Genomic DNA, 12209 nt, shown 5'->3' on the forward strand with positions numbered 1-12209 from the left:
GAATGTCATTGGAATTTGGATCAGAATTGCACTGTATCTCTAGATTGTTTTGGGTAGAATAGACATTTTCACAATGTTGAGTCTTCCTATCCATGAGCTAGGTATGTTTTTCCACTTATGTAGGTCTCTTTTGGTTTCTTGCAGTAGCGTCTTGTAGTTTTCTTTGTATAGGTCTTTTACGCCTCTGGTTACATTTATTCCTAAATATTTTATCTTCTTGGGGGCTATTGTAAATGGTTTTGATTTGATTTCCTCTTCAAAGTTCTCTTTGTTGTAGAGGAATCCAAATGATTTTTGTATGTATATCTTGCATCCTGATGTTTTGCCGGACTCTTCTATTAGTTCCACTAGTTTTCTTGTGAATTCTTTAGTGCTTTCTGTGTATAAGATCAGATCATCTGCAAATAGAGATACTTTTACTTCTTCCTTACCAATTTGGATGCTCTTTATTCCTTTTTCTAGCCTTTATGCTCTGGCTAGGACCTCCAGCACAATGTTGAGATAGAGTGGTGATAATGGGCATCCTTGTCTTGTTCCCATTCTCAAGTTCAAAAGGGGAATGTTTTCAGACTATCTCCATTTCAGATGGTGTTGGCTGTTGGCTTTGTATAAATGCCCTTCATTATACTGAGGAATTTCCCTTTTACGTCTCTTTTGCTGACAGTTTCTATCATGAATGGGTGTTGAACTTTGTAAAATGCCTTTTCAGCATCAATTAATAAGATCATATGGTTCTTGTCTTTTGTTTTATTTATGTGATGGATTACATTGATTGGTTTTCTAATGTTGAACCATCCCTGCATACCTGAAATGAATCCCACTTGGTCATGGTGAATTATATTTATATTTATAAATTATATTAAATATTTAATATGATAAAATCCTCCTGGTATATTGTCCCTTTAATCATTATATAGTGTCCTTCCTTATCCTTTGTGGTGGGTTTAACTTTAAAGTCTATTTTGTCAGAAATATTGCCACTCCTGCTCTTTTTTGATTGTTGTTTACTTGATATATTTTTTTCCATCTGAGTTTTAGTTTGTTTGTGTCTCTAAGTCTAAGGTGTGTCTCTTATAGGCAGCATATAGATGGATTGTGTTTTTTAATCCATTCTGCCACTCTCTGTCTCTTTATTGGTGCATTTAGTCCATTTATATTCAGCGTAATTATAGATAGGTGTGAGTTTAGTGCTGTCATTTTGGTGTCTTTTTTTGTGTGTTGTTGATAATTTCTTTTTCCCATTTAATTTTTTGTGCTGAGTAGTTTATGTTGTCTTCTCCTCTTATTTGTTGTTGTCGATTTTGTTTCTGCTGAGTCTCTGTTTTTTTCTTGTGTTTTATTTTGATGAGTAGGATTATTAGTCTCTTTTGTGGTTGCCTTAATATTTACCCCTGTTTGTCTAAGTTTAAACCTAACTTTTATTTCTTTATATCACCTTGTCTTCCTCTCCGTATGAATGATCTATGACTACATTTCTTAGAACCACTTTATTGTTTTAATGTTTTCTTCTTTTACATAATAACATTGCTGCTTCCCTGTTTTGAGTGTTTTTTATCTTGATTTATTTTTGTGATTTCCCTGTCTGGGTTGACATCTGATTGCTCTGTTCAGTGTTCTAGTCTTGAGTTGATACCTGATACTGTTCATTGTCTAACCAAAGAACTCCCTTTAGTATTTCTAGTAGTTTTAATTTGGTTTTTACGAATTTCCTAAACTTCTGTTTATCTGGAAATGTCCTAATTTCACCTTCATATTTGAGAGACTGTTTTGCTGGCAATTGTTTTCCTTCAGTTTTTTATATAAGTCATCCCATTGCCTTCTTGCCTGCATGGTTTCTGTCAAGTAGTTCAAGCTTGTTCTTATTGACTCTCCTTTGTAGGTGACTTTTCGTTTATCCCCAGCTGGTCTTAAAATTCTGTCTTTATCTTTGGTTTTGGCAAGTTTGATTATAATATGTATTGGTGACTTTCTGTTAAGATCTAGCTTCTGTGGAGTTCGATGAGCATCTTGGATAGATATCTTCTCATCTTTCATGATATCAGGGAAATTTTCTGCCAACAAATCTTCAACAATTCTCTCTGTATTTTCTGCTATCCCTCCCTGTTCTGGTACTCCAATCACTCATAGGTTATTTCTCTTGATAGAGTCCCACATGATTCTTAAGGTTTCTTCATTTTTTAAAATTGTTTTATCTGATTTTTCTTCAAATATATTGGTGCCAGTTACTTTATCTTCAGTCTCACCAATTCTCTTCCACTTGCTCAATTCTGCTCCTCTCACTTTCTATGGAGTTGTCTAATTTTTTAATTTTATTGTTAACCTTCTAAATTTCTGATTGCTGTCTCTTTATGGATTCTTGAAGCTTATTAAATTTTTCATTAAGTTCTTGAATAACCTTTTTAATTTCTTCAACTGCTTTATCTCTGTGTTCCTTGGCTTGTTCTGCATATTGCATGATCTCCTTTCTAATCTCGTTCCTGATGTCTTGAAGAGTTCTGTATATTAATCTTTTGTATTCTGCATCCAGCAACTCCAGGAACGCACCTTCATTGAGAAGATCCCTTGATTCTTTTTTTTGAGAGCTTGTTGAAGCGATCATCGTCTGCTTCTTTATGTGATTTGATATTGACTGTTGTCTTCAAGCCATCTATAAGTTACTGTATTAGTTTATTTTGTTTTCTTACTGTATCCTAGCTTCTTATTTTGTTGTTTTTTTTCTGATATGCCCAAATGGGTTGCTTGAGTGAGCTATCTTGATTATTTTTGCCTTTGAAGCTCTGACGTCCTGTCACCAGATAGCTAGAGCTGTTATCAGGTATATGAGCCTAGGAGTCCATTCACTTTTCTTGTATGGATTCAGCTCAGGTGTCCAGGTAGCTGGTCATAAAGTGTGTGGTACAGGCTCTGTCCTACAGTCTTAGAGGGGCAGAGGTGATTGGTGTAGGTACCGGTATCTGGTTGCAGCAGGGGGTCATGCTTGGAACAAGGCAGGGGGCTGACAACCATCCCCCAAGTGTCTGTGAGGAAAGCGCATCCCTGTTCCCTAGAGCATACAGGTGGGTGGGTTCTGCAACGGACCAGGGGCACCCAATGCTTTTGGTTGTAAGCACTGGGAAGTACCAGTCATCCTTGGGCCCCTGTTGTGGATGGCTGGGTGATCCGAGTGGAGGTACCAGTCCTTAGACCCCTGATGTGGTTAGGCGAGGACCCTGTTCAATAGGCAAAACAGTGTCAAACATCAAACACCCACCTCTCCACTGCACAGCTGAAACAATTGCAGTCTGCCAACAAAGGCCTATTCTGAAATAGGCCCGCACAGGTCCATGCAGGGGATAAAGGTATTCAAAGTCCATGGACCGTTTATGCCTGGACAGGAGCTGCTTTTCTCCTGAGGTCCCCAGGTTAGCAGAGCTGGCAAATGATCTTTTCCCCCAGTTGTTAACTTATTCCTTCTTCGAGGCCGGGAAAATGGCTCAGGCTGCTCAGCAGAACCTATCTCAGGCCCAGGGAAATCAACAGCCACTGAAGCCTGCTTCAGGGTCAGAGGGGCGGGGGCACGGTAAAATATACACAAGCACTTAGCTTTTGCCAAGAGCACCGTTCTCTGGTTCCGGAGGTGTGAGTAGGGTGTGTGGCTGGCTCTTTCTCCCTGAGGAGACTGCAGCTGAAGCTACCACCATCCCTCCATAGCCACTCCTGGGAATAGTGCCTGAGCGTTTCCCAGCGATTCAGGTCTGGCAACCCCTCTCCGCTTCTGAACTGTCTCTCCCTACTCCTGCCATTCAGTCCATTTTCTAACTTTGCCTTTGAAGTTCAGGGCTCTTAGCTTGTCATAAATATAATAGTTTCACTTGTTTTTCGGGTCTTTGTTGTAAGAGGGATCGCCGGAAGCATCTGGCCATTCCACCATCTTGGCTCCCCCTTCTTGTTTTGTTTTGATATACCCAAATAGGCTGCTTGAGTGAGCTAGTTTGATTATTGACCCCTTTGTAGCTCTAACATCCTGTCAGCAGGTGGTTAGAGCTGCTACTAGGTATATGAGCCCAGAAGTCTGTTTACTTTTCTTGTACAGATCAGCTTAGGTGTCCAGGTAGCCAGTCACCAAGTGTGTGGTGCAGGCTCTCACCTACAGTCTTAGATGAACAGGGGTGATTGGTGTAGTCACAGGTATCTGGCTGTAGTAGGGTGTCACGTGTTGAGCAAGGCAGGGGGCTGACAGGCGCCCTGAGAGTGTGTAAGGAAAGTGTGTCCTTCTTCCCTAGAGCACCTAGGTGGGAGAGTTTTGCAGCTGGAGTATGGGCACCCAGTGCTGTTGGCTGTAAGGATTGAGAGACACCACTTATCCTTGGACCCCTGTTGCAGGTGGCTAGGTGGTGTGGGTGGAGCCACCAGTCCTCAGGCCCCTAATATGGGTAGGTGAGGGCCTGGCTTAATAGGCAGAGCGGTGTCAAATGTCATGAACCTACCTCTCCACCATATAGCTGAAACAGTTGAAGTTAGACTTCAGGTATATACCCTGTTTTACTGTGATAATGAGGGCCTAAACTGTTGGAATGGGCCCACGCAGGTTTATGCAGGGTGAAAGGCATTCAAAGTCCATGGATCCCTTATGCCTGTGCCTAGGCAAAAGAGCTGTTTCTGCCCTGAGTTCCAGGCTTAGGGGAGCCAGCAGATTATTTCTTCCCGTTTGTTAATTTGTTCCTTTTCCAAGGCCAGGAGAATTACCAGGGTACACATCAGGCCCTACTTCTAGCCCAGGGAAAGTGGCTATCACTGAAGCTGACTTGGGACCCAGTGCAGAGTGGGGAGGATTCAGGTAAATGGGAGAGAGTTTTTTTTCCAAAAGGGGTGTTTTTTGCCCCATGTGGTAGATTAGAGACAAAAACCCACTGCTGTCGAGTCGATTCCAACTCATAGCGACCCTATAGGACAGAGTAGAACTGCCCCATAGAGTTTCCAAGGAGCACCTGGCGGATTCAAACTGCCGATCTCTTAGTTAGCAGCTGTAGTACTTAACCACTACGCCACCAGGGTTTCCAGATTAGATGCAAGTACTTACCCTTTCCCGATTGTGCGCTGCTTTTTGCTAATTCTGGATGCATGAGTGGACTCTCTGCTGCTTGGTCTCTCCTGATGTGGGAAATGCATCTCGAATGCCACTATTGTTTCACTGTGCTCACACCAGTGGATCCAGCCTGTGGGGTGTTGGTTCCTGCAGGGTCAGGTCTGGCAATTTCTCACTGCTTCTGAACCATCTCTCTCTAACCCTGCCACTCAGTCCAATTCCTTAACTTTGCCTTTGATGTTCAGGCTAGATTGCCATATATAATCAATTCATTTATTTTTTCAGGTCTTGGTTGTAAGAGGGACCATAGGAAGTATCTGACTACTTCTCCATCTTGGCCTTACCTCCCTCCATGAGGTTTTCAATAGCTGATTTTTCTAAAGTAGATTGCCAGGTCTTTCTTTCCAGATGCCTCTGGGTGGACGCAAACCTCCAATCTATTGGTTAGCAGCTGAGCAGTTAACAGTTTGCACCACCTAGGGATTCCACTTGACTCCTAGAAGTCCTATAAAGTGGCTCTCAAAACCATGCAGGCATGTGGAGAAAGGACAAAGAATTTTCCCACTGACTGCGAGTGCAGGGTACTGAGAGGGCAGCCTGGGCAGCATCAACACCTGCTGAAGTAAGGAGAGAGTTGTGGTTGGCTTCCTTTGGAGGGATCATGATAGGTAAGTGAGACACCGTCAGGTTGTGTGTATAAGAAGTCCGTCAGCCCAGTAAGCCCTGGAACCTGGGAGGTGTGAAGCCAAGGTGAGGTGTCTGGCACAGATGTATAGTTGTATATTTGTTTTCACTTATTTTACTGGTGTTTCTATGGACTTCTTCAATCTGAGGATTGATTTCTAACTTTGCCTCTGAAAAATCCTCATCAATGATTTCTTCAAATAATTACTACATTAGGTAACTCTCATTTTACCTTCCAGAGCTATTATTAGATGAATGTCAGTTTTCTTGTTTCATCCTTCATTCTTTTATCTTTCATATTTTAATTTCATTTCATTATATTTTTCTCTAATTTATTTTTTCACTTATTAAATTCTGTCTTATATGTATCTAAGCACTTGGCTGTTAACTAAAAGTACTTAAGGAGCTCTAGTGGTGCAGTGGTTAAGAGCTCAGCTGCTAACCAAAAGGGCAGTTTGAATCTACCAGCTGTCTATGAGTTTTGAACTTCACTGAACACATTTTTTTTAATTGTACTTTAGACGAAGGTTTACAGAACAAACTAGCTTCTCATTAAACAGTTAGTACACATGTTGTTTTATGACATTGGTTAACAGCCCCATGACATGTCAACACTCTCCCTTCTTGACCTTGGGTTTCCTATTACCGGCTTTCATGTTCCCTCCTGCCCTCTAGTCCTTGTCTCTGGGCTGCTGTGCCCCTTTAGTCTTGTTTTATGGGCCTGTTTAATCGTTGGATGAAGGTGAACCTCAGGAGTGACTTCATTACTGAGCTAAAAGGGTAACTGGGGGGCATACTTTTGGAGTTTTTCCAGTCTATAAGGCAGTAAGTCTGGTCTTTTTTTGTGAGTTAGAATTTTGTTCTACATTTTTACCAGCTCTGTCCTGGACCTCCTATTGTGATCCCTGTCAGAGAAGTCAGTGGCGGTAGCTGGGAACCATCTAGTTGTACTGGACTCAGTCCGGTGGAGGCCATGGTAGTTGTGGTCCATTAGTCCTTTGGACTAATCTTTCCCTTGTATCTTTAGTTTTCTTCATTATTCCTTGCTCCCAAAGGGGTGAGACCAGTGGAATGTCTTAGATGGCCCCTCACAGGCTTTTAAGACCCCAGATGCTACTCAACAAAATAGAATGTAGAACATTTTCTTTGTAAACTGTTAAGCCAATTGAGCTAGATGTTCCCTGAGACCGTGGTCCCCACAGCCCTCAGCCCAGTAATTTGGTCCCTCAGGCAGTTTAGATGTGTCTATGGAGCTTCCACGTCCTTGCCTTGGACAAGTTATGCAGGCTTCCCCAGTATTGTGTACTGTCTCACCCTTCACCAAAGTTACCACTTATCTATTACTAGTTAGTGTTTTTCCACCCACACGCCTCCCCAGTGAACACATTTTTATGTTTACAATTCCAACTTGGTATTTTTCAATGATGTCTATTCTATTATTCATATTTGGTTTCTTATTTATTAAGATTTCTCTTTATTCCTTCACTTCTTTAATAATATGAAACACATCACACATTTTATATCCTAAGATTATTATTTTATTTCAAGTTACTTTTACCTCAAGATATTTTTCTATCAAGTTTTATGTAAACATGTAAAATATGCTATTTGATGGGTTTCCTGACTTCTTTATGGATTGTTTTCTCATGTGGTTTATAATGAACTTTGTACTCATTTTCAGCAGGGATGGTTTCTTTCTTGGTAGTTCCATGTACTCTGGGTGGTGCAAGAATCCCTAAAGAATGAATTTGTGTTCACTTCTTCCAGGAAACCAGAAGTTTGAAAAATCTGGAATGAGATAGTTTAGAGCAATGTTTCTCACACTGGAGACCTGTGGATTCCACTATGTAAGGAAATTTAAATAAATAAAGCTTGAATCTAATGCTAAATGGTGTCCCTTTAGATGATCTCTTGGCAGCCTTGCAATCCTAATCACAAAAAAAGGGCATAAAAATTACGTGTTAGTATTTGGTTATAAATTTGTAATCCAAGTGATTCCAACCATGCTTCAATAATTACAATTATTTTCTTGAAAAAAATTTAAAGAGTGTTCTGGAAACTTTTCAACTCTTGAGATTGTATTGTATACATAGACTCTTTGGTTGAGAAACATGAACTTGCATAGGACAGTGCTATACAGGCTTTCAGATAGATTTATGAGTTATAGTTATACATGTTACTTATAAACATGTAAACAATGGATAGGAGCAATGAATGTAAAACATAATGATAATGGTTACCTATGTCTAGATTTAGAAGAGATGATATAGGGAAGAGTAGAGTGGACCTACAGCTGTTTCTGTGACCTTTCAGCTCTCTTAAAAAAATTATGTTGATAAAATGGAAAATCAAAGTGCAGAATTTCTAGACCTGTGCTGTTCAGTATAGTAGCCACTGGCCACATGTGGTTAGGGAAATGTAGCTAGTATGACTGAGGAACTGGATTTTGAATTTAAATTTAAAAATCGACATTCATTTCAGTTATTGGAAAACCTTTGATTATATTTGTAACAATTTGGGTATGTCAATCTATTTTTTAAACTGTAAATTTTATAAAATTTAAATACAGATTTAGTATTTTCACTCAAAATTCTGCATCTAAATTGATGTCTACTTTAAGTGTAAAATACACACTGGATTTAGAAGACTTAGTTTTGAAACAAAAATGTAAAATATCTCATGGATATTTTTATTTTGATTACATATTGAAATGATAGAATTTTGGATATACCGGGTTAGATAAAATATATCATTAAAATTACATATGTAGATCATATTGTATTTATATTGGACAGTATTGAATACAATAACCATGGAAGCAGTTGAGAAAGATTTCAAGAAGACATTTTTCTCCCAAAAATGAAGTGATGGGGCTGTCTTATTTCATATGTAAAGTCTCTTTTACTTTTTTCCTGATGCTGAATTTATATTGAATTATATAATTATATTTAGTGTATTTATATTTAAAAACATAAAAGAAAATAGGCTCTGGCTCAAGATGTTGTGCATACCCAGCCATTTCTTTTTCTTCACAAGAACCCATTGAATGATGGAGAGAAAATATGAAAGAAAAGGAAGCCCCTTCCTAAATTATGGAGCAAGGGAACTTCAGCTTGAGAGATGTGTATCTACCCAACAGAACTCCTGAGTAATTCAGGTTGGCAAGAGGGAGAAGTGGACTGAAAGGCAACTGTACGGCAGAGTGACTCCACTTACACCTTTCTGCCCCAAATGCCTGGGAGAAAGGCACTTCATCACCCACTTACCAATTTTATTTCTTTAAAAATGAATATTTTTCTTTAAAGAAATAAAAAAGCCCTCTCCACAGAGAACTAAAGTGGCCAGTATGGTTGTTATATCCCCAGACCAAAGCCTCATTATTTCAGCATCTGCAGGTCTTCAGAACAGTGGGAGCTCTCCATGTATTCATGGGAAAATTAAGCCTTTCAGAAGCCAAGCCCTAACTACATACTTAGAGCTCATAGTGCTCATTCTTGAATATGGATGGAAAACCAAGTATCACTAGAGGTCAACGAGAATGTAAACTGCTACAAAGCAAGAGTTTTATTTTTCACTGCAGTATTCATAGCACCCAGAATACTCCATAAGTATTTGTTGAAATAGTTGAGAAAGGTGTGAGACATGAGAGAATAAGATTTAAAAAAAGAAGAAAAAAATGAATACCAGGAGTTGTAGTGTGCCATCAAGTCAATTCCAACTCATATTCTGTGACAGAGTAGAATTTCCCCATAGGGTTTCCTAGCCTGTAACATTTACTGGAACAGATCCCCAGGTCTTTTCTCCCGCAGAGCCACTGGTGGGTTCAAACCACTGGACCTTTTGGTTAGCAGCCAAGCACTTCACCATTGCACTATTAAGGCTAATTCGTGCAATAGGAAGGAACTTTAAAAATGCATATCAGAGAGAGATGAGAAAAATATGGTGTCTGTAACAAATGAAAATGATGCTGTAAAAATAATTAATGAAAATAAGGTAATGGAAATTAAAAACACGATTTCAAAATTTAAAAACAGTATCAGAAGTCACATAGATATCCATTAGTGGTGGAAGTGATAGTTTATGTTATATCTATATTATGGGATTCTATGCTACAGTTAAAAAGAAAGATATTTTTATATTTACTGAAAAAGAACTACCTTCATTTAAACCCCAGAACCAAACCCACTGCCGTCGTGTCAATTCTGACTCGCAGCAATCCTAAAGGATAGGACAGAACTGCCCCGTAGGGTTTCCAAGGCTGTAGCCTCCACAGAGGGGGACTGCCACATCTTTCTCCCTGAAGAGTGGCCAGTGGGTTCGAACCACCGACATTTTGGTTTGCAGCTGAGCACTTTAACCACTGCACCACCAGTTAGATCTTGTTAATTCAGAACAGCTAGTTGCAGAATATTACGCTGGAAAAAAAAATCTCTATGCATGAAAAAGGTTTAGATGGCTACATGCCATAGTGGTGACAGTGATTAAAATAGTGGGAGAAATGGAACTGGAATTGGAAATGAGGGTGATCTCAAGAGGGACAAATTTATTTGTATTTGATGTTTTGTGACAAGTATGTACTGACTCATTATTACTTGTTGAAATAAACACAAATAGCAGTTTTAAAACTCAACGTACAAATTGGTGGTTCTTAATTGGAAAATATTTTCAAAATGTTTTATTTTCTGGGAAAAATAAGGAATATGTGTAGCAACTAAAGGAGTAAATATGAGTGGTTAAATCATCGTGAAAGATGTTGAAAAAGGATCCAAGAAATACACTCACAAAAAAGCACTTAATATGGTTTTTTTTTAAGATGAGCAAGAAATTAGTAATGTTCAAAGAACAGAACATTCTCAAATAATATAAATTAATCCTGGGGTTTTTGTAAAAGCTTCAAATTCATTTGACCTAAGGAACATAATTCTCACATTAATACCTAACTTTGGTAATACAAGAATTAAAACGGGAGGCCAAGCCCAAAGCCTAGAATAATAAGCCCAAACAGCACTTGTTCTATTTAATGCAGGGGTGGTAAAAATATGACTAATAATAATGAAATCAGTTTCAGTACGTTCTCAAAAGTCATTTTGCAGAATCCAACATCAATTTCAAATTTTAAACTGGAAAATTGATAATTTCTAACTTGATGGAGAGTATCCTCTTTAAACAAACAAGCAATTTCTCATTTGGTATTAGAGCACTGGTGGAATTCCTACTTAATTAGAAGAATTAAAAGGGTGCTAGATGTACCTAACTACAGCAACAGATACAATAGTTTCAATATTACACAATGTTAATGAGGGAAGTTTAATCTGAGAATCAGATTAAAGGATTAAAGAGTTAAATGAATCTATATTAAAAATAAAAAGCAAACAAAAATACTTATTCGATTTCTAAATGAGGAATTACCTTTTATGTATATGAGCAAAGGAAGAAATAATAATGGAAAAATCATAGATTTAACATTATTCTGTATTACTTCTAACCATTAACAAAATCATAAACATAAAAACCAATTTGAATCAATTCTGACTGAAAGAGACCCTATAAGGTTTCCAAGGCGTAAATCTTTATGGAAGCAGACTGCCACATCTTTCTCCAGTGGAGCCACTGGTGGGTTCAAACCACTGACCTTTTGGTTAGCAGCCAACTGCTTTAACCACTGAACCACCAGGGCTCCTAAACGTATAAAGGTAGAAGACAAATTGTGCAACATATGAGCAAGCTGCATGCCAAGGTATTTAAGTGGATAGCTGCCTTTAAGTCAACTCTAACTCATGCCATATATATAATGTACATATATATTTTGAGAATATATGCATACACATATATATGTGTATATGTATATATAATTAAGTGATCTCATCTGAAGTAAGAAAATATCTATCATACTATTTAAAAAGGTGGCAAACAACATAACCAAGTAATTCATCAAGTCCCATGATGATATGCCAAACTAAAAAAAAAAAAAAAAAACTAAGTTCACTAATAATCAAATGGTGTCACTGGAGTCAACTGGTAATAAATAAATTAAAATGAAAGCAATGGGCATTTTTGCCTATCATGTTGACAAAAGATTGCTGATGTTTTGGCATTGTATAACAATAACCTTTAAATGATTTATAGCTTTTGACCTGGTAATTCCAAATCTATGAATTTCTTTTTAAGAAAATACATAGATATAGCCACAAATAATTTTTTCAGTGTTACTTAAGATAGCAAAAATATGTAAAGATTTTAAATGTTCAATAATATCAGAATTTCTTATAAATTGTACTCATCAGCCATCTTCTGGAGTACTAAGCTTGTATTAAAAATTGTTTTGAAATAGAGGATCTTAATTTTTTTTAATATATTTAATCGTTTTTAAACTAGAGAAACTTCTTCAAATGGACTCTCTGGGCATTCTCCTGGAAGTGTTCTATTTTCTGGTCTTGTGTGACATCACACTTGTATGATT

The sequence above is a fragment of the Elephas maximus genome, chromosome X (assembly GCF_024166365.1).
Source record: "Elephas maximus indicus isolate mEleMax1 chromosome X, mEleMax1 primary haplotype, whole genome shotgun sequence".
In the NCBI taxonomy this organism is placed as follows: domain Eukaryota; kingdom Metazoa; phylum Chordata; class Mammalia; order Proboscidea; family Elephantidae; genus Elephas; species Elephas maximus.